This window comes from Lathyrus oleraceus, chromosome 6, assembly GCF_024323335.1.
Source record: "Lathyrus oleraceus cultivar Zhongwan6 chromosome 6, CAAS_Psat_ZW6_1.0, whole genome shotgun sequence".
Classification (NCBI taxonomy): domain Eukaryota; kingdom Viridiplantae; phylum Streptophyta; class Magnoliopsida; order Fabales; family Fabaceae; genus Lathyrus; species Lathyrus oleraceus.
The window spans coordinates 233,214,858-233,238,932 of record NC_066584.1 but is presented as its reverse complement, the minus strand read 5'-3'; positions in this window follow the sequence as shown (position 1 = coordinate 233,238,932).

The window sequence follows — 24,075 nt, the reverse complement described above, 5'->3', positions numbered from 1 at the left end:
CATGAAAGGTAGTGTTGAAGACTTGAGGTCCTATCTTGATAGGGAGAACAACTTCACCGTGGACAACACTCTTTGCACCATCATAAGCACGCACCACAATGTCACTAGGCTTCAATTCAATGCCTTTACAGTCAAGTTTATCGAGCACGACTTTCGGTAGCACATTCAAGGAAGAGCCATTATCGATCAACACATGAGCCAAAGTGATTCCCTTACACTCAATAGAAATATGCAGGGCCTTATTGTGGTTCTTTCCTGCTGGTGTCAGGTCAGCATTGGAAAAACCTAGGCCGTCGTCAACAGTCAGGTTAGCAACATAGTTTTCGAACTGATCGACGGAGGTCTCTTGAGGTACATGAGCAGTCTTCAAGAATCTTATCAAGGCATGGGCATGAGATTCAGAGGATAACAACAAGGACAACATCGAGATTTTAGACGGGGTATGCCCCAACTGTTCTACCACATCAAAATCACTCTTGCGGATGATTTTCAGCACTTCTTCCATTTCTCGTTTGGCAACGTCTTCAGTAGTAGCTTCGATCGGTGTCTCTGACTGAGAAGGGTTGACTGGTTCCTTTCCTCGATTTTCGGGAACCGGAGGTGAGATCTCTGGAGAGAAGATCCTTCCGCTTCGAGTAACTTTACTAGTCCCAACAATGTCATTAGGATTAGCAGGATCACCAACTTGCTTTACGCCATGGACATAAACATCACCTCCATAATTCCACGGAATAGCTTTGCTTGAGGAATACGGGATCGGGCCAGGTGCAGTAATGATCAGGGGAGCTACTCTGGGCTCAGCAATAATCTTCACAGGTATTCTGGGAGCAGTAATCTTCACTGGAACCTTGGACCTTGCAATCACAGATACTTCTTCAACAGGGTTTTCCATCTTAGAAACCCTTTCAAAGAGAATTGTACGATCGTCCATCAGCTGTTGAATACCATTCCTCAACTTCAGACAGTCCTCGGGCCGGAGTATGCAGAGATTGCAATCTTCAGTACAACCTGGAAATAAACCAGCTCGCAATAAATTCCTCTTTATGATCGGGAGAGGAGATGTTAAGTCCGCTATAGTAGTGATGAGAGAATCGTCATCGAGAGCATTAACAGCCTTGTCATGATTAGGCATAGGAGCAGTGATGACATTAGGAGTCTCCGGAGGCTCGAACTCAATTTCCCCAGCGTCGATCATGTCCTGAATTTTATTCTTTAACAGCCAACAATCGTTTGTATCATGCCCGGGGCTATCGGAGTGATATGCACACCTGGCATTGGGATTATAACGAGGCGAAGCAGTGTTGACATTTGCAGGAGGACCTCTGAGAGTGATTAAATTTACCTTCAGCATGCTTTGCAGTGCTTGTGCTAAAGTCATATTGAGCTTGGTAAACTGCCTTCTTGGTCTGTCTTGTCTTTGCTGGAAGTTTTGAGCTGGCGGGGCTGCGATTGTCACTGCTCCAACGACATGGTCACCATTTTTCTTACTATGATTCTTTTGACCATACACAGCGTTCGATTCATTCTTCCCATGGTAGGACTTTTTACCGCTTGTAGAAGTAGCCGCTTGTAACTTTCCACTTCGAATGCCGCTCTCCACCCGTTCACCTGTCAGTATAAGTTCAGTGAAACCTGATGAAGAACTCCCCAGTAGGTGGCTGTAGAATGGGCCAGTCAGGGTACCCATGAACAGGTTTACTAATTCTCGGTCAGTCATAGGGGGTTTGACTCTGCCAGCCAAATCTCTCCATTTCTGAGCATACTCTTTGAAGCTTTCTTTAGATCCCATAGCCATATTCTGCAACTGTAGCCGAGTAGGCGCTAATTCAGAATTGTACTGGTACTGCTTATAGAAAGCTGTTGCTAAATCAGTCCAGGTGCGGATGTCAGAGCTCTCGAGCTGATAATACCATTCCAACTGGGTGCCAGACAGACTTTCTTGGAAGAAATGGATCCACAGTTTCTTACCAGTGGTATGCGGCTGAATCTTTCTCACATAAGCCCTTAGATGCATCTGAGGACAAGACGCAGCATCGTACTTAGTGAAAGTGGGGATTTTGAATTTGCGGGGAATGGTCACATCGGAGACCAGACCCAGACTTTCGAAATCTAGACCAGGTGTCTTCTGACCCTCCATGGCTAGCATGCGTTCCTCCAGCAACTTATACTTATCATCTCTCGGAGAGTACTGTTCATTTTCATACTCTTCATCGTCATCCTCAGGGTTAGAGAAATCAGCATTCTCCTCCTCTGAATCATTCTCCGCCCCCTCTTCTGGACCATTCGGGATTCCAAATTTGATTCCCGTAGCCTGTCCTTTACGCCTTCTTCCCGGGTTAATGAAACTCACAGCTTTCTTGTCCTTCTTCTTTTCGGCCAAAAGAGCCTTCAGTTCCTCCTGCCCCCTGGATAAGCTTAGCATCATCTCCTTGAATTGAGCATTCTGAGTCTGGAGATCTTTGACAGTTTGTTCGAGATCCATTTTTCTGTTTAAGAGGCAGACCGTGAGAATATGGTCCTTTGGAATACCTGTTATGCAATGTTATGTTATGCGATGCAATGCATGAAATGTTTTCAAGGACTTTTGGGAATTTAACTTTGCGTAAGTTGCCAACAAGAGAGAAATGTTTATTGCTAATTTTTTCAATGTTCATTACAAAAGGAATAATGATAAAATACAATGAAAGTTCAAGTCTCCCAGGGGCGACTTCTTTTTGGGCGAAGATATGCATTGAGTCTTCGTTCCTCATTAAGTTGACTGGTGAGCTCTAGTACTTTCTTCCTTTCTGCATTGAACAGAGCTTCGAAAGTATCTCTCTCCTCTCTCAACTGGGTCCAGGATCTTTTCAATTCCTCAACATCAGTAGGCCTATCTGGATAAGGAATGGTCTGGGAAGTACCTCCTTCGACCTCTGATTCAACAATCAATAGTCCGACTGCAAGATATGGCATGACAAATTCGCGAGCTCTGGCGCGTACCCATCTGAGATAAGGCTCCATAGGAATAGAATTTTTCTTTCCTAAATTGCTTCTTTTCACCCTTCCCCAAGCTCGTACAAACCTTTGGCGGAGACCTTGAGAGTCATTGTCATAGTCAAACACTATACCTTGAACAATCATTTCATGCGGACCATCCCTTCGAGCATACCCAAACTGACGTAGGGCTAAGGTAGGATTATAAGTAATACCTCCTCTTATCCTCATGAGGGGTACATTAGGGAACTCTCCACAACGGTCGATGATGATAACATTTTCTCTGAGGTTAGAACACCAACGGATGTCTAAATGGGAGAGTGCCATTATCCTTTGGGACCATTTCAGATTTTGATCATTCTTCAAGATTGATTGAGGAAGGTGCGAAATAAACCACCTAGACAACAAAGGTACGCAGCACATGAGAGTCCGTTGCTTCTTCATAGTACGAGTGTGAAGGGAATGCAAGACATCTCCAAGCAAGGTAGGCACAGGGTTATGAGTGAGGAATATCTTAATAGCATTCACATCTATGAATTGGTCCGGATTAGGGAATAGCACCAAACCATAGATTAGCAATGCTAGAACATCTTCAAAAGCATGGACATTCATAACTTTTAGGAATTCTCGGGCCTTACTTATCAGAAATTTGGCAAGTAAACCTTAATTCCACTTCTTGTTACCCAATTAGTTTCAATGTCGGACTTTGTCATGTGTAAAGCTGCGGCAACTTCTTCGGCCTTTGGCATCTTTTCTAAACCGCTGAAGGGTACTTGATCGAGGATAGGTATCCCAAGCAGCTTGGAAAACTCTTCCAATGTGGGTACCAACTGATAATCTGGGAAAGTGAAGCAATGATGCTTAGGATCGAAGAACTGGAATAGGACTCTCATCATATCTTCTTTGAAACCAGTGGTAACTAAGTTGAGAAGATGACCATGTTTCTTGTTGAACTGAGCATGATCGGGGAGTTCTGACACCAAATCCTTGAGTTGAGGAGAGATTTCTACAAGATTAATCCGGATGGTCTTCCTGGAAGCCATAACCTGTTCAACAGAGCAAAGCTAAATTCCTAAGTCCTTGAAATGGTTAGTATGATGATGTTATGATGTTATGATGTTATGATGTTATGCAAGCACAAGCATGTCACACAACAATTATTCCTAGGTTTTAAGGCTTGCATGAGTTCCATAGGTAAGTACCCTCCCCACTGAAGTTTGGTTGGTTCAACCTGTCCTAGAATAGTAACCGGGTTCTAGAAGGATCTCAGATCATCGACCTTTCTTTAGGTCCACTTCAGTGCAACACCAAGTGGTTGACCGAAGCTTCCCTAAAGTCCAATCTCAAAGAGTGTAGTATCGAGTATCAACCAACCTCAGTCGGAACCGAAGCCAGTTATCTCACTACTTTCTAATGGCTAGGATGAGTCAATTAGGGTTCTAAAGGTCTGGTTAATGCTTTGATGACACCACGCGGAAGCCAAATTTTTCCTCAAATAACATGAGGACCATCAGGACAACCAAAGTGTCACATTAACCGTAGCTATCATTTTGACCATTCCAGTATACGCCGGATAGTCGCGATGATCTATTGCTACTTACCTAAGGTACACTAGATCCGGGTGTAGGATCTTTCACTCAAAGCCCCCTTAAAAGAAGGAATAATAAAACATAAATGATTTTTTTTTTTTTTAAGATGGACCTCTCTTTGTAGTCCCCAGCAGAGTCGCCAGTTCTGTCATACGGTGAACTGGACTTTATCGGATTTGTAATCACAATGTCGCGGTTAGCAAGAGTCGCCACCGACTTTTCTTTTATCCAATAAGGAAAGGTGGAAAAGAACAGGAAAGACCTTAATTTAGATTCTTAGGTTCGGGAGGTACATTATACAAAGGGAAGGTATTAGCACCCTTTGTATCCATGGTTACCCATGGGCTCTTAATTGCTCAATCATTTATGTTTTTCTAGTTTGGAAAAGTGGTGGAGAAATGTGTAGGAAAATGTTTTGAAAAAGGAGAATTTAACTTTGTAATGATTCTTGTATGAATGTATACAAAGTGGTTATCTCATTTAGTTTTGGAAAATAGCTTTAAAAAAATAGTTTGGAAATGTGTGAGGTGTGAAAAGTATTTTAGGTTATGAGTGAGCAATTAAGGGTTATACCTGTCCGAGGTCTTTCCGGGCATTTCCTATCCTTATGAGGGTAAAACTGTCCTTACTATTGAGAAGTAAGTAGTTTTATCCTTTGGATGTAAAAGGGTCGTCGTAGGGTCATCGATTGGTCATTGAAGGCAACATTTGTAAGGATACCTTAGCATTCGAAGGGACGATCATCATTTAACCGTAGGCTACACCGAAGGGTCATCGAGGGACAAAATCGTATTTTCGAAGGCAACATCCGAGGGACTATGATTTATTTTATGATGATTTAATCGAAGGGCCATTGCTAAGTGTATCCCCACATTCGCGGGACATGACCGTAGTACCGTAATATCATAAGGCAAAAGAGAGGTCCAAGATCACATATTTAAAGGCCACATTTTAAAGTTAATTAGGTGATTATGATGAATCTCCACATTAAAATCAATACATTAAAAATAATACATTAAAATTAATACATTAAAATTAATTATTAAAATTAATTATTAAAATTAACACATTAAAATTAATTAAGCAATTTAGGGTGAGCCTCCACAAGGGTATCCCACAAATAAAGTGGGAGACCTAACGGCGGTCTTTTTTCTGGGACATATGAACCTTTGCAAAATTCAACAAACGGGTTAGCATACCAAATCAGGGTGCAATCGAGGATTACACCGCAAAAGAAATCACAACGATAATAGGATCAGATAAATAATGCCTGGCTATGATAAAACATGAATGAAAAGTCATAACAGAAAAGATGGCTACTATCAGGTTCGCGCCTGCCTCGCCTAGCGAAGGCCTAGCGAATACTCGCTACATGCTCGCTTAGCGATGTGCTAGCGAGCGGCTGCAGGTTTTGAATTTCAGAATAGTATGACTTCAACCTGCGGCATGGCTTATGGCATCCAACACATAATTACATGGTTCAGCATTCACAATATTCAGGCACACTTAAATTCACATGCAAAACCTCAAATATGTTTACGAATTCAATTATAATATCACATGCAAGTTACGAACATAAGGCGGTATCACATGCAAATTAAGAAAATAAAGCGATAATAGTAGTGCAAACCTGTTTGCAATGGAGTGGTAATGCTGAATTGGCGAGCCGGATTGAGTTGGACGGAGGTAGCTTTGCGGCCGCCGGCTTTTCCTTCAGGGTTTTCCGTCTGTGAGCGCTAGGGTTTGCTTGCTAGGGTTCTCCTTTTCCTTTTTTTCCGTTTTTCTTTTCATTACTGAAGTGCTGATATTTATAATGCCATTTTTCATGACCTAATGGGCTCAGAATGAAGCCCGAAATTTTTTGTTGTCTGTCAGCTTCGCTAGGCGAGCTGGTAGCGAACGCGTAGCGAACGTTCGCTAGGCGAGCGTGTAGCGAACGTAACGTTCGCTAGGCGAGCGCGTAGCGAACAGGCCAGTTTGGGCCATTTTCTGGATTGGGCCATTCGTGAGCTGGGCCTTGGTTCTTTTAAGATCAGTGTCATAAAGATGAGTCGGAATGCCTTGAAAAATGTCTTGAAATATTAATGGGCAAATTTTGGGGTATGACAGGATCATTATACTATTTTTAAGGATTTTTGGAATATCATGCATAAAATGAAATAAACATGTAAAACAACATGAAAATAATAAAAAGAAATGAAGAAAATGGAAGTGGCAATCAAGCTGAATCGAACTCAGGACCTAGAGGCTCAAAGCGCGCCTTCAAAACGCACCGTATCCATTATTGATGTGGCAAGCCACATCACTGGTCCAAGCTGGCGTGGCCGAGTCAATGAAGCGTGGTCCAATAGATTTGCCAACGTATGCCATGCAAGCGCCAAGTCAAAAATGAATTAAACAAAACAAATGCAATATGGAGGGATCGAACGCACAACAGCGAAGTAACGGGCGCTTCTACAGTGATCTGGCAATGCATGAACCAGACTAACCCTAGCACTATTCCTCACGGCTGAGCACGGCGGAAACCACCGTCTTCTTCATGAAGATGGTGGAGGAACAATATGAACTTCAAGAAAATTTTCCAGAATTCGCTCATGAGTACATCATTTGAAAGCTTTCAACATGAGGAGTTCAAATCCACTATTATTTCATCCTAACTATTCGTGAATCATGCAAATCGATGAAAAGAAAATTTCACATCCAAACTTTAAACTCATATATCTCCATCAATACTCATCCATTTTTCAAGAATTTTATATCAATGGAATCAGCAGAACACGCACTATACAATTATGGCAAGGAAACAAGGAATTAAGAGATGCGAAATTCTGACCTCTTGAAGCTCTAACAATGGCAGTAGTGGATTCTGGTGCCTAGCAATGTGTAGATCTCTTCTATCAACCTTGTTATCACTTCTGAAGCATGAATCAACTCTTGGAAAAGCTTGGATCTAGCTAAATCTTCAAAACTCCATGTTCACGTTCATGTATGGAATTGCTTGATTCTTCACCAATTTCTTCAATCAATAGCTTGAATTCTACCAAATGATGATCAAGAAACCAGAATATGCAATAAAAATCAAGAGTTATGTGAAAAAAATTTGAATTATGGTGGAGAGAAATTTTGGAGGGAAAGTTTGAATCTAGATCTAGAATTGTGAATAATGAAAATTCTGTTAGGATTTACTATTTATATGCTGTGTTAATCCACTTGCTAATGACAATTAAGCATGGTTAATGAAATTTTAAGAAGAAAAGAGGTGTTATGCAAAAATTGGTTTTTCACCGCATGCATGGCAATCCCACGTGAATAGTACACATGCACCATGCAATTTCACTTAAAACCACATTATGAACATGTTGGAATGATTAAAAAGCTCATATGATACACCAAATTCAAATTCATGATTTTCCCTCCAAAATGAGCATGAATGAGCAAATGGTCATGTGATGAAATTTCATGCAATGTGATGAATGATTTGGAAAATACATGTCATGAGAAGAAATATGCAAAAAGAGGCACTCAAATTGGAGTTTTAGATCAAAAGTTATGGCCTTTTGAAGTTCCATGCATGCTTGGCAATGATTTGATCATATCTCCTCAATCATTCATCAGATGCTCATGATCTTGGACTTTTTGGAAATGGGAGAGAAAGATCTTCAACTTTCATGTTGGACAAAATTTCATTTGAAGCTTATTTGATGTTGGAAAGTCAAGTTGAAGTTGGTCCAAAAACTTGCCATTTTTGGAAACTTGAAATTATAGGTCACTTTCCATTTTGGGAAACTTTTGATCTGGCTTCAAAATCTTCAAGGCATGAGTTTGACATGATGAATAAACCTCTTTTAGACATGAATTAAGTGTCTCAAACCATTTCTCCACCTCCTAGCCCTCAGTTGACTTTGCAGTTGACTTTTATGGGCCCCAGATGACCTGAAACTGCACTGTGGACTTTTGAGCCTCTAACACTTGGTCAAGTTGCTTCAAAATGGACCTTGGGTTCACATAAGCTCTCTAGAACAACCATAGGGCTTTTATCTCATGGAAATGCTTGGCTCCTTGGCACTAATGGATCCTCTTGATACTAGTCTTGACTGATAAGATGCAAGGTACTATGCAATGTTAATGCAATGTTAATGACCTAAAAATGAAATGAATGTACAAATGGGGGGGGTGCAAATTTGAGGTGCTACACTCGTAAGTAAGAAGGAAACCAACATCAATCTACTTGTGTACTTATTCTTTGATCTTCACTACCATATCAGGATGAGTTTTCCTCAATTTTTGCTTGACTGGCGGGCATTTTGGCTTCAACGGCAACCTATGCTCCACAATCTCAGAATCTAAACCTGGAATGTCTTGATAGGACCAAGCAAACACATTTGAATACTCTCGGAGAAGATCAATCAACCCCTTCTTAACTTCAGGACACAATCGAGATCCAATCTTGACCTCCTTCACATCATCCTCGGAACCCAAGTTGACTAACTCAATCTGCTCTTCGAATGGCTGAATGGCTTTTTCCTCATGCTCAAGTAGATGAGACAATTCATCATACACTTCTTCATCACTTTCTTCCTCGACCTCAAACACCGGGAATTCAAAGTTTGGAGAAGGAGTAGGATCATTGTATTCAATGGGTTTAGATACCAACCTGCATAATGATTTGATATTTTGATTTTAGAGAAGTGATTTGTGACCAAATATTATGCAGATGGACAATTATTATTTATTTATTTATGTTTTTTGTGATTACCATTTTCAGAAAAGTGAAAAGTAAAAATAAAAGCATCATAGATGTGGATGAATAGAATTTCATTTTATTAATGATCAAATTTGAAATATGCCAAGCAATGTTCACTTCTCCCTTAGGCATACGAGAAGGATTTTCAAAAACTAATAAAAGCAATTACTTAGAACATTGAACAATAATAGGAATATCGACAACAGTCCAATTGTTGCAAGCCTTTCCATGCGTCACAAAATTGGTGCAGTCTTCATCTTCATCCCCCTCGATCACTGTAGTTGAGTGTTGTTCATTACCATGAATGAACCCTCCGCTACGGAAACTGGGTTGCACATTTTCAGCCTTAATCATAGACGACCCTTGTTGGAATCCCAAACTGGCTCTGCTCTTGTTGTTGGCGACCTTTACCATACGACCCCACTAATCAGAATTACCGTCTTCAACAATCTTCTACGTGTCTTTAAAGGAGGACATAGGCGCCATAACTCTCTTTTTTTCAGCAATAGATAGATCTTGGAACAGTGTTCCAATCTCATCCTCAACTTCAACATACGAGAAAGACGACAGGTGACTCACCAACAAAGCCTTCTCTCCACCAACGATAACAAGCTTTCCATTCTTCACAAATTTCAACTTCTGGTGCAGAGTTGACGTAACAACTAGCAAGCAGCTATAGGTCGGGTGGATATCCATTACTTGGAAAGTAATTTGGAAATCACTCGGACCTATCTTCACAAGAAGGTCCACCTCACCAATAACAGTTTTGCGAGAACCATCCAAAGCCTTGACGGTCACGCCATTGCACCTCATCGGAGCTCCTTGATATGACAATCTGGAAAGAGTTGATTTGGGGAGTACATTCAAAGAAGAGCTGATATCAACCAACACATTTGACAGAGCATCCTCCTTGAAGTTCATTGATATGTGTAGTGCTAAGTTGTGATTTCTGCCTTCCTCGGGAAGTTCTTCATCACAAATGCTCAAATTATTGCAGGAAGTAATATTAGCCACAATGTGATCAAACTGATCCACCGTTACATCATGTTCCACATAAGCTTGTTATAATACCTTTTGCAATGCTTCTCTGTGCGCTTCAGAATTCATGAGCAGAGACAACACTGAAATCTTGGAAGGAGTTTGGAGCAGTTGCTCCACCACATTAAATTCACTCTTCTTTATTAAACGAAGCACCTCATCATCATCATTAGGCTTCAAACTGCTGGATTCACCAGACTGACATCTGGGATCGCTAACTAGATCTACTGCAGGCACTTCAACCTTCTTACTAACATCCTCTACATCCTTCGGGAACACATGCCCAAAAACACGACCACTACGGGTCACCTTCGTTACATCAGCAATACTCACAACAGAACTGGTCGTGGGAAATGTAACCTCTTGACCATTCTCTAACATAGTAGCGTTCTACTGATACAGAATAACTCTATAAGATGCGTACGGGACTGGGCCCACTAACCGTGTTACCAACGACAATACCGATCTGTTGATGTTGTTACTGCTGCTGTTGTCGAACTGGATTACCACTCTCTCCCGAGTCTTGAATACTGGCACTATTACATTGACATCATCACCCAAGTGACGGGACTGAAAAATCTGGATCATACCTTCATCCATCAACCTTTGGATGTCTCTTTTCACAATTACACAACCACAGGGATTAACACTGCAAATTGTACAACCATCATGGTCATGCTCATAATAACTCACCATACAAATATTCTTATGCATCGTCACCAAGGACCTTCTAATGAAACGGACATCATATATCTTGAACTCCCCGGGACAACCATCTACCATATTGACAGAGGAATTACCATGAGCAGACAATGGGTTTGCTTTCACATTAGGCGCACGGTCCTCGAAGGACATCATCCCACTCTTTACCAACTTCTGGAATTCATATTTTAGTGGGTAACAATTCTCTATATCATGGCTGGGAGCTCCTTGGTGAAAGGCACAACGGAGTTCCGGCTTATACTACCATGGAAGTGGTTCTGGAATCTGTGGCGGATTTCTCGGTTGAATAAGGTTCTTGAGAACCAATGATGGGTACAATTCAGCATAAGACATAGGAATAGGGTCAAAAGAGACGTTCTTCCTCTCAAAGTTCTATTGTTGTTGATTATTATTGGTGCTGTAGTTGTTGTAGTTATTTTTTCTTTGTTGTGGTTGATGTTGACGTTGTTGTTGAACTGCCATTGATTGATTGTTGGAAAATACTGGAAAAATAGATGATACTTGATGATGATGTTGACGGGGTTGTGGACTTCTTCTGACATGAGGCCTCATCTGCCTCCCAACAGATACTACATTAGTCTCGCCTTCTTTATTTCTAGCAAACCCATTACCATACTTCTTGCTTGAAGACACCTCCTCTTTAGACAACCGTCCCTCTCGGAAACCTTCTTCTAATCTCATCCCCATATATACCATTTTGGTAAAGTCACTAGGGCACTAGCAATCATCTGATCATAGTAAAATGAGCTCAGGGTCTTGAGGGAAATCTTGGTCATCTCCTTTTCTTCCAAATGAGGATTGATCTGAGCAGTTAGCTCTCTCCATCTTTGAGCGTATTATTTAAACGTCTCTTTATCCTTCTGCGACATTAACCTCAACTGGTCCCTATCCGACGCCATATCCATATTATACTTGTACTATTTCACAAATGCTTCACCCAAATCATTAAACATACGGTCACTCGCACTATCCAAACTCATGTACCACCTCAGAGCGGCACCAGTCAGACTGTCTTGGAAATAATGAATCAGTAATTGATCATTACCAGTTTGCGTCAACATCTTTCTAGCATACATGACGAGATGGCTGAGCGGGCAAGTATTCCCTTTATACTTTTCAAAGTCAGGGACTTTGAACTTCATTGGGATTTTCACATTGGGAGCCAAGCAAAGTTCCGCAACACTCTTACCGAACAAATCTTTTCCCCTTAAGGTCTTCAACTCCTTTCGCAGCTCAAGGAATTGGTCTTTCATTTCGTCCATCTTTTCATAAACATTCGGACCCTTAGACGACTCAAAATGGTATATGGTGTCCTCAACACGAGGCAGCGTATGAACAACCGGTGGTGGAACAGACATGACCAGGCTAGATATCGGCATGGAAGCAAAAGTATGCGCAAAACCCTCGGGCATAAAGTTGGGCGGCATTCCCCACGGGAATCCGGCAGACATGGCAGGAGAAAATTGACTTGCAGGCACGGTTGAAGTAGCAACCTTCGAAATGACAGCCCTATGAGGAGGAGGAGTTACAGGCGTTAGAGACGATTGACTTTGAGCAGCTAGAACTGACTCCATCATGGAAGTCAAGCGAGCAATCTCGTCCTTCAATTCTCTGTTCTCTTGTTCCATGTGTTCCATGATTCTCATATGATTGGCGCGGGTATGGTATCTATGAGTCAGCTTGGCTGAAGCACAAAATAATAACCAATAAGACATTTGGCGGAAGAAAACCTGTTATGCAAATGATGCATGAAATGCAATGTTTTGATTATTATTTTTTATTTTCAAGGAACATACTATTTTATTTGCAAATATATACAATAATAACAATTGCAACAATTTGATTGATCATACAAATCTATTTTATTTATATAATTGGAAGGATTACACTGAGTACAATTTCAGAAACCAAAATACAAATACAAGAGGAAAGGAAACTAATCATCATAAGGATACCCTATCAACAGTGTCAAATGATCGGGCTGCAGGCGCGTACTTCCTTCGGATGCGTCGGATCTCGGACTCAAAAGAAGTTTTCATCTGAGCCTTCTCGAGGACAAGCTGATCAATAATCTTCTTCCAAGCACCAGAAGGTTGAGGCATACTTGAGGACAATGAAACCTCTGGCTTTCTCCGTCTCTTCACTGCTCGGTCTTCAAGAAGCTCAATAAGTGCATCTTTGTCCTTAGACTCAAGCTACAACTCCTCATGCTTTCTACTCAAAGCATGAAACCGCTTTTCCCACATATCCTTTTCTTACTTCATCTTGGCGAGTGCATCTTCCAACTCCTTTACATCTTGGTTAGGGAGATTTAATAGCTCAACCACAACCATAGACATAGGTCTCTCACAAGCATATGGCATCTTCAACTCCAAAGCTCTCTTCTTCACCCAAGTAGTGTAAGCTTCCAAAGCTACACAGTTGCACGGACCAAGCTCCGATCTTCCTTTCCTATGCATATTATGCCAAGCATGTACAATATTCTGCTTCAAATGTTGGGAATCTTTACCCTCTTGATAGAAAAAGATCTTCTAACTGAGTGTTATTAGGCTTTTCTCTCAAGGGGAACCCAAGTTGACGACGAGCTAAAGCAGGGTTGTAGTTGATTCCTCCTTGTGTACCAATAAGAGGCACATTAGATAACTCACCTCAACTATCAATAATATCTAAGCTACTTAATGAAGAATCATACCAAACTATATCATCATTAGTGAGAGACATAAGTCTTTGAGACCACCGTAGACATTCTTTGTTCTCCACAAAAGTAGGCGTCTGAGGCAAGTGCAAAATAAACCACCTGTACAGAAGAGGAACACAACACACAATAGTTCTACCACCTTTAGAATCCCTGAAATGAAAAGAGAAATACACATCTCCTAACAGAGTAGGAACATGATTCCCAATCAAGATTCTAATGACGTTAACATCAATAAAACCATCAATTTTAGGGAACAAGGCCAAACCATAGATGATCAATACAAAAATGGCTTCAAAAGCATCCACATTACCGGCTTGAGCAAAGGCAGTAGCTTCCCTAATAAGGAACTCAGAAGTCAATCCAAACATTCCTCCTTTCTTCACCTAATGAGCCTCAATCTCAGACTTCTTCATATGAAGAGCATCCACTAAAGGGCACTTTGTTAGAAACAAGTATTCCTAAGCAATGGGCATACTCTTCCATGTAGGCACAAGCTGATAATCGGGAAAAGTGAAGCAACGGTAAAGAGGATCATAGAACTGAACCACTACATTTAAGAGTCCTTCCACTACGTCAGCAGACAAAATAGATAAAAGCTTCCCATGACGTTGCTTGAAGTCCAAGGGATCTAATACAAAATATGATAGCTTCCTTAGCTCTTTCAAATCCGGACATCAGAAATTGTACTTCTTAGTGTTCCTTCGTCCACAATCCATGGTCTGAAAATATTTGCAAATAAAACCTTAGTTCCTTGAGGTTGTTTTTCGTGTGATGAATGTTATGATGCACATAAATGCATGAATGCAACAATCATAAATAAGGGATGACACACAAAGCAAACAAACAAAGGTCAAGGGATGAATCAAGTCATTGCCAAGATTAATCATCCATTTTGGTGGATTATGGCTTTCACCTTATCAACACCCAATGTCCATTGATATTGACAAGACTTGATTGGATCAACCAAGAAGCAAGGGTTTATTGTGAGTCACGAGCATGGAGTCTGGTTAAGAACCATCCCAAAGGAGTGAACTAACGACAAAAACTTGTAGATCATGTTCTAAAAAGTTCCCAGAGTCTTATTTCCATATATCGAAGATTACAGGTTAGGATGACTGACTCATCAACCCATAATATTCTCAAGAGAAACTCGTCTAAATGTAGTATTGCGTAACAAATGTTATCAAGTCTATACTTGAACAGTCTCCGCACTACATCCTAAATAGGCCAAGTTGGGTTAAATGTTCTATGGTCCTCAGCTTCTCGGAACCCAAATCTAGAGAAAGTAATGCCTAACCATAAATAACTTGTGTGACATTAATAACTCCAAAAGGGTCTTCACTTAGTAGATGGGTCTCAAGCCAACTTGTTAAGGACTACTCCACACAAGTCGAACATGATATACCATCCTCCTATCTTAATTGCACTCAAATTCGGGATAGAACTTATCTCACCACTCAGAGATCACCAAGCACAACAAGCAGATTATATCATACAAATAAATATACAATTATATACACACACAAAAGTAGGCTAAACCCACTAGAGACTACTCCCCGGTAGAGTCGTCACTTAATTTCTGTAGCGATAAATTCATGACCATTAAGCTATTCATGACCATTAAGCTATTGAAGAGCAAGGCATCAAATAAAGATAGCCACATCCAAGCTAGCAACTTCATGATCTTCTTCATATTCACCCATGTATCAGATGACATACTCCTTGAGTGGCTCAGAATAAGGCATTAGACACAGGTTCAAAATAACATTTGCATCAAGACCATGTAGCATATGAACTCAAAAGGGATTTCAATACTTGCATCAGATGAAATTTCACTTCACAAGCACTTGGTTTCAGAAAAGTTGGCATTGGCCAAGTCCTTTTGCATAGGGAGTGTTGCCTAATTCTATGCCCAATGTCTCAGATCAAATCCAATAGTTCACACAAATATTTTTTAGAGTTTTTGTTATTATTATGTGCATTAATGTAAAAAGACCACAAACAAAATACACAAACAAGTATATACAATCACAATGTAATCACAAGGTATGGCTCAAGTGAGCAAAGTGAAAATGGCATTAAAGTAAACAAGTTAAATGGTATGAATAATGGCAAATGAACAAAGACTTAAATTTAAAGTGCATAAAAGTAAATGGCTTGAAATTAAATGTTAGTTAAATGTTAGTTAAATGTTAGTTGATTAGAAGTTAGTATTGTTTTTGCTTTTTTGTTGTTTAAGTCATTCTTTGGAGAACACTCAACCCTCTATTCACAAGCATGGATCCTTGAACCAAGACACTTTCCAAAGGAAGGAGAAAAGGACAAGTTTCCACACAATACCATGAATGGGGGGAGACTTATAATCTCACTTACTAGAATGGAAAAATTTAGCGATATGTTAAGCAATCGTAATTGGACTTATGTAGCAGTCACAACTATTTGAGCCCGGGCAATAAAAAATTTGGTGTTAATGCATGTTAGAGATATGGTATAATGAACCATACTCCTAAAACATACCACACAAAAAAAGAAAATGGCAAAAGGGTGGACCTAATATCATCCATACTTATGTTGATTTTGCAATCAACAAGCCTTAGGATATAGAGATATCATAGGTCAATGAAATGGATGGGGATAGAATGGGATTGACATGAAGAGGGAAGGAAAATGAAATCAACACAAATTGCTCATGGGAGGACTTTTAACAAATTAAAATTATTCATTCATTCTGGAAGATGAAATATACATTTCATCAATCCCCTAAATCCAATGATTTTAACTCAACAAAGTTAAATCGACCTTGACCAAGGTCCAACAACAATAGTCAAACTCAACAAGTCAACACAAATTACATTTAAACAATTAAAAATCAATTAAAAATACATTAAATTAATTATGGTTGGTCAAAAACCTAAAACCTCTTCAAAACACCAAATAAATGGCCAAGAGATTTATCATAGGTCAAACAAGGTCAAAGGACCTTGGAAAAATAATTTCATAATATTTGGAAACTTAAAAGTATTTTTAAACAATTAAAAATATGCACAAAAACAATTAAATCATGAAAAGTATTAATATTAATCCAAAAAATAATTTTAATTCAGAAAATGAAAGAGAAAATTATTTTGAAATTTTTGGTGTAAGTCCCATATTTTTTTGATCAATATTAAAATTAATGAATTAATAAAAATAAAGCAATTAAAATGAAAATTCGAAAATACAAAAAAACGTGGACCACTTGATCTCCCTCATTAATTGAGGTGGCAGATCAAGTGGATCAGAGCGCGCGTTCCATGGTGAACCTCAACCAATATTCCACACGCGTGGTAATCAATTTGGACGCTCAAGATTAGAACAAAATAGAATGATCATGTGGTCTGGAGACATGCCAATACATCGCCGGAGCCAGAGCTCCGATCTTCTTCTCCGGTGGACCTCACCGGACTGGTCCACCCCCAACCATCACCAAAATAAAAAAGGAGGACATAAATTATAAGTAAAAAAAGCTTAGGAGCTCGAATATGGCCTCAATTTCATCTAACTCCAAGTATATAGAAAGATATGGGGAGTTGAATTTTGAGGATCATGATCTGAGTTACTTCTATTAGACCTCAAAGAAACTCAATCTTCTTGCTTACATTGGTAGGACTTCAGACAACCAAAAATTAACAAGAATAGTGGAGAATTAAGTAAGAATCGAAGAGATGAAAAATTTAGAAATTCACCTTCACTTCAGGTTCAGATGGACACGATCTTGCTCTCAATTGTGTTTGGCCTTGCTTCTGATGCTTGATAGAGTGGAAATGGATCAAGGAAGAAGATGGACTCTTGGAGTTTGAATCGCAAAACAGTGGGAGATTTCAAACTCGATTTTCAATGAAAGTTACCAAGCTTATCCTTTGAATGAGAGGGTTTAGGATTGTTGATTCAAAGCTTGCGCACCAGGGTCCTTGATTCTGAGCAAGATGGTCTCTATTTATAGCCAAGGCATTGATAATTGCACACTTCCTTCAAAAGTTAAAAAATAATAATCCACCTTTGCATGGATGCATGGGTGTGTGATAGGCCCATGTAATGATTAATTCAGATCCAAAATCATTTGTAAGTAATGTTGAAGTCATGTGGAAAGGCCATACAATCGTGTATGGAAAGTGAAAGTTCAAATATTCCAAATGGTCCTTCAACTTTAAGTCATGCGCAAGTCATTCATACTTTGTCCAAATGGGATAAATTTGGACTTTTTAGAAAGGCTAGATCAAGAGGAACAACTTTCATGTTGAGAACTTTTTTATTTTAAGCTTTGATCATGATGAATTTTGAGGTGGAAGTTTGGAAAATCAAACATATCAAAAAAATTCTAAGTACCAAGCCATATGTTCACTTCTTCCACCTTGGGTAACTTTTTCTATGGACTTCAAATGAGAAAAGTTCCTGCATCAAAGTTGTAGCTCTTCCAATTCCCTTAAATGTTATCACAAATTTTACCTCATTTTGATTTAGTATGAAGAATTTATGCATTTTAGAAGTTGAGGAAAATCACTTGTTCAATGGTATTAGCCCAAAATGACCTATAATCGTTTCTCATATCACATGTATTTTCAAGTTGAATTTTCACTTCCTCCAAACATAAAAGTTGAAGTGTACATCTTGAATTTGATTATGAAACTTGAATGGCTTTCATAGCATAAAAATTGAGCAAGTTATGGTCTTGGGAAGTGGACCTCCAAATTAGGGTGTAGACAAAATGACCTATAATCTTGCACCATAAAAAATGACTTTCCAAGCAAAACTAGCTCTAGACTTCACAATGAAAGGTGTTTGGAATTTCATTTAGAGTAACGTTTCTCTTGGAATCATTTTCATATGACAAAAAATTTAGGACATAGGGTCTAGGGAACCCCAGTTTTGATCAGTTGACTTTCTCTGGTCAACCACCATGAACCAACTTGCTAGATTGATATTCTCTTGACTTTTGGGACTAATGGAGGATAATATATGCATAGGATGATGAGATGTGAAGTATCACTTGAAATATTTGATCAATTGCTGAAGAAACTTGTTGAAGAAGTTACACAAGATACCCATATGAATTAGGGTTTCCAAGGCAAACCAACTCCAAACTCTTGATGCTTTCTTGATCAAAATAACATGTGAAGATCTTGGGTATCCATATATGATACTTAGAGTCATATTAGATCAATTCTTGGTTGAGTTCCTTTAAATGAGGGTCTTAAACCCTAGATATGAGCTTGATAGATCAAAGGTGAGCATGGGCACTACCTACAAAAGAGTTAAACTATACAATGACATATTTTTTTGTATTTTGGTTAGTAGATAATGAAAAAACAAAGTATGATATAATCAAATGGTGCTTGGTGATCTCTCCCAATGCAAACCCAACGAATTAGGGGTAAGGAGAATGTCAAGTTGTGATCCCAATGCTAATGCATATGATGATAAGAGCATGTGGGATCTTAGGGTCAAAATTGGGGTCTTACACTTACATTGATTCAGCTGAGAAATCAAATTGAAATTACAGATTGAGTCATTGGATGAAGGAATTCTATGTTCTCTGAAAGAGTGTTTAAGGTTTAAAGAAGAGAAATGGACCAACATTTCTCTTTTTTTTTGTGTAGGTGGCGTTGAATAGAAGAAACAAAAAAAAATTAACACAAACAAACATAGTGAAACAAAAAAGAACAATAACATAGGTCGAAGAAGGAATGCCGTGACATATATTGGAATTTAATAGTAAATAAAACTTCTTAGATCAAGTGGATGACACCTGACTTAATAAATTGATTTCTTAAGTCAGTTAATAAACACATACGACTTAAGAAATAAATCATAACAGATTATATGCCTTACAAACCCAAATGTGTTTGACTCGAAATTGAAATGGAAACATTGGTTCCATCATTGCATGTATTCTTATTTTTTAACGCAAAAAAAAACAAAAAAAAAACATAAACCAAGAGTTCCAATATGTCCATCTACTTCTAACTCTGAATACTTGCCAGTATACATAAATAGTCAGGAATAAAATCAAGGAGATGTCCTTCAAATGTATATGCAAAAGCATGCAAAGGAGGAGAGGTATTTGATTAAGGATTCTATTAAAAGTGAGATTTACCTTTAACATTTTGAGTACCACCGCCAACAAAAGTAAGAAACACCATACATGATACCTATTTGATTGTGTTATTCTTTTTATTACGATGAAACAATAACAACAAATTATAATAAAAGAGAAATAATGAAGTGCAAGAGCAACAACCAGCAGATATACATCTAAAAATGGAATAGAGAATGGGAAAATACATCTTCCTAAAAAGCTGAATCATTAAACATAAACTTCTTGTTGTTTTAATTAGTGATAAGTGATAAATAACATAATGTCATGTAGAATAAGCAAGATAATTAAATAAAAAATAAAAGGAATGTGATAGACCTTACCTTGTCTACTGAAGTCACATTGATAAATAAAATCTGATTTGGAGAGAATGTAAACTCCAAGAATAGGTTCAAAAAGTTTCTTACTAGTCAGTGTATTAGTATTAAATATCATGTAACGGTCATAGCATTTCAATGACGTTTCAATAATAGGAAACTCACTTCAATGATTTATATGAGAATGTTCACAAGATTAAGGTTTTGAGGACATATGGAGGTGGAGAGTACGTGTCAAAATATTTCGACACAACATGTATAGAAGAAAGAATTATGCATGAGGTGGTTCCACCATATACTCCTCAGTAAAATGGTATTGTAGAAATAAACAACATAACCATTATGAATATGGTGAGAAGTATGTTAAAAGAAAAGCATCTCCCAAATGAGCTATGGGGTGAGGTTGTGTCGACAACAACATACATATTAAATAGATGTCCGACAAAGAGGCTTGAAGGTATCACACCAGAACAATGTTAGTCTGCTGTCAAACCTAGCTTAATCCACTTGAAGGTATTTGGATCCATAGCATATAGACATGTACTAGATAAGCTGAGAAGAAAGCTGGATAATATGTTGAGTTAGATGATCCTGGTGGGATATCACTTGACTGATGGATACAGACTGTTCAATCCATTAAACAAGCAAATCATGGTCAATAGGGATGTGATCGTAGATAAGCTTAAGGAGTGGGATTGGACTGAAAATATCAAGAAGGATTCAGTTAGAATCATATGTGATGAACAAACTAGTAAAGTTGTTAGAGAAGTTTGATAAGAGGCTATCGAAGGTCAAGCTAGCACAAGTAGACTCCAGAAAACCAAAAAATGCCTACAAGACTATAGGAATGTGTAATCACATCGGATGATGTGGTCGATGATGAAGGTAAGTTAGTATAGTATGCCTTCTATGCAGATACAGAGCCATTCAATGCAACTGAAGTATTGAAAGACTCAAGGTGGATGAAAGCTAGAGTGGATGAGATAAAATACATATAAGACAATGATACCTGGACACTAGTCGAATTTCCAAAAGGGGATAAGTCAATTGATGTGAAGTGGGTATAGAAAGTCAAGCTAAATCCAAAAGGTGAAGTAACTCAGCACAAGGCAAGACTTATAGCTAATGGGTTTCTTCATAAAGAAGGAATCAATTATGATGAAGTCTTTGCACCAGTAGCTAAAATCAAAGCAATAAGGTTGGTTATTGGTCTAGCTAATATGCATAATTGGTTGATGTGTCAGATGGACGTAAAATGTGCATTCCTAAATGATCCTATAATCGAAGAGGTGTGTGTAATACAATCTGTTGGGTTTGTGAAACATGGCCAAGAAAGGAAAGTATATATGTCGCATAAAGCCCTATATGGATTAAAACAAGCTCCAAGAGCTTGGAATAGGTGGTCTTTTAAGAAATGCACGACAGAGCATGATGTGTATATCGGGAGAGGCAGGAGTGAGTTGCCTACACTGTGTCTCTATGTCGATGACCTATTGATAACAGGAAGTTGCAAAAAGTAGATCGAATATTCCAAACATGATGTCAGACTTGGTAAATCTCCCATACTTCCTTGGTATCAAATTCTACAAGAGTAGTATAGGTTTGATGAAGCACGCAAGTGAAATACTCAAGAGATTTGAGAAGAAAGATTTCCATCTAACTGTAACTCCAATTGAGCCCGTATTGAAACTGATAAAAGAATTGACTGAAGATGATACCGATCCAACGCAGTACGTAAGACTCATTATATCACTTAGATACCTCTATTACACAAGTCCATATTTAGCATATTGTGTAGGCATGGTCAGCACATTCATGCAGCCGGAGGTATCCCATCTTACAGCCACGAAGAAGATACTAAGGTATCTCTAAGGAACACTCGACTATGGTATTTTGTTTCCTTCCGTCGATCAAATAAAATAATGCAAACTTATAGGCTAAACTGACTCTAGCTGATATGGTGATGATGAAGATAAAAAATTGACAAAAGGATATGTGTTCATGTTAGGTGGTGTGCTAGTTACGTGGAGTTCGACAAAGAAACCGGTGGTAGCTTTATCATCATGTAAAGCAACATAGATGATGAATCTAGTCGGAGAAATTAGAGGGAAGAACCATGAAGCAATGACCATGAAGATCGAAAACATGTCGGCTATCAACCTGGCAAAGAATGATATCACGAGGAAGAAGCAAACACATCAAAATGAGGTTCCATTACCTGAGAGAGCAAGTAGCGGATGGAATGTTGAGTCTGGAACATTGCAGATCAGAGAATCAGCTTGCATATATAATGACGAAGGTTGTGAAGGTTGTATTGTTCAAGAGATTAAGAACAATGATGAATGTAGATAGCTTAGACACATTGTAGCGGTAAATTCATGATCATCAAGCTATGGAAAAGCTAGACATTAAATAACAAGAGTCGCCACCGCGCTTTTATTGTTTCCAAGGAAAAAGGGAAAAGTACGAACAAAACCCATAAATAAGAAGTTTCCAAATCAAAACTAATAAAATGCCAGAGATTACAGGTAAGGGGGTTGGTTACACAGAGGGAAGGTGTTAGCACCCAAAGTGTCCTAGGTACTCCTAGGGAGCCCTTTTTTGTATGTATTTTTGTACAAATTGATGTTCACAAACAAATAGAATAGGGGGATGAGAAAAGAATTTATTAATTTATATTTTTGTGTTTGACAAGACCTTCAGACTTGTGCCTACGTACCAATATAAAATGAGGGATCAAAACCTCGTAGTTTGTGGTATCAATTTCAAAGTGAATGAATTGCTTTAAACAAAAATTAAAGTTTAACAAAGGCACAAAAGGCCTAAAAGGTTTGAATGACTGTTAGTTCTTTTTGTCTTTTGAAATTTTAAGTCAAGTATAGTTAGGTTCATTTACAAGTTTGATTAAGAAAAGAGTTTAAAAGTGCAATGGCATAAGGCCAAAGTTTCTAATTTGTAACGAGTCTTAAGTTAAAAATCACAAACAAAGAAGATTTTAAAAGGAGGGAGAGATTTTGAAATTAAAGAAGTGGGGATGAGATGAAGAGACTAATCCTAAGCACAAATTTAAAAGTTAATAGTTGAAAAGATCTGACCAATGGGCTGCAATCCAATAGACAAGAATGTCATATAAAAACCCAAATTCCCTTGGACATTAGAATCAAGCAACAAACAATGCACAAAAATAAACTTGAAGAGCAAGGAATCAAATAAAGATAGCCACATCCAAGCTTATCAACTCCATGATCTTCTTCAAATTTTCCCATGTAGCATATGAATTCCACAATGCCACAAGTCACAAGTTCAAAATAACAGCTTCACAATGATTATGTTGCAGATGAACTCAAATGGGTCTTCAATGATGTATCAAATGAAGTTTCAAGTTACAAGCACTTGGTTACATGAAAGTTGGCATTGGCCAAGTCCTTTTGCATAGGGAGTGTTGCCTAAATTCTAAGTCCAATTGTCTCAGATCAAACCAACAGTCCACACAAGATATTTTTTAGAGTTTTTGTTCTTATTATGTACATTAATGGTCAAAGACCACACAATCAAACACAATATACACAAACCAAAATATATCACACAAATATGGTCCAAGTGGACAAAGTGAAAATTACATTAACATAAATAATTAGAATGGTATGAATAATGGAAAATGAATAAGACTTAAAAATAAAGTGCATTAAAGTAAATGACTTGAAATTAAATGTTAGTTGTTAATGAGTTAGAAGTTAGTATTGCTTTTGCTTTTATTTTTAAGTCATTCTTTGGAGAACACTCAACCCACTTATCACAAGCATGGATCCTTGAATCAAGACATCTTCCAAAGGAAGGAAAAAAGGCCAAGTTTCCATACA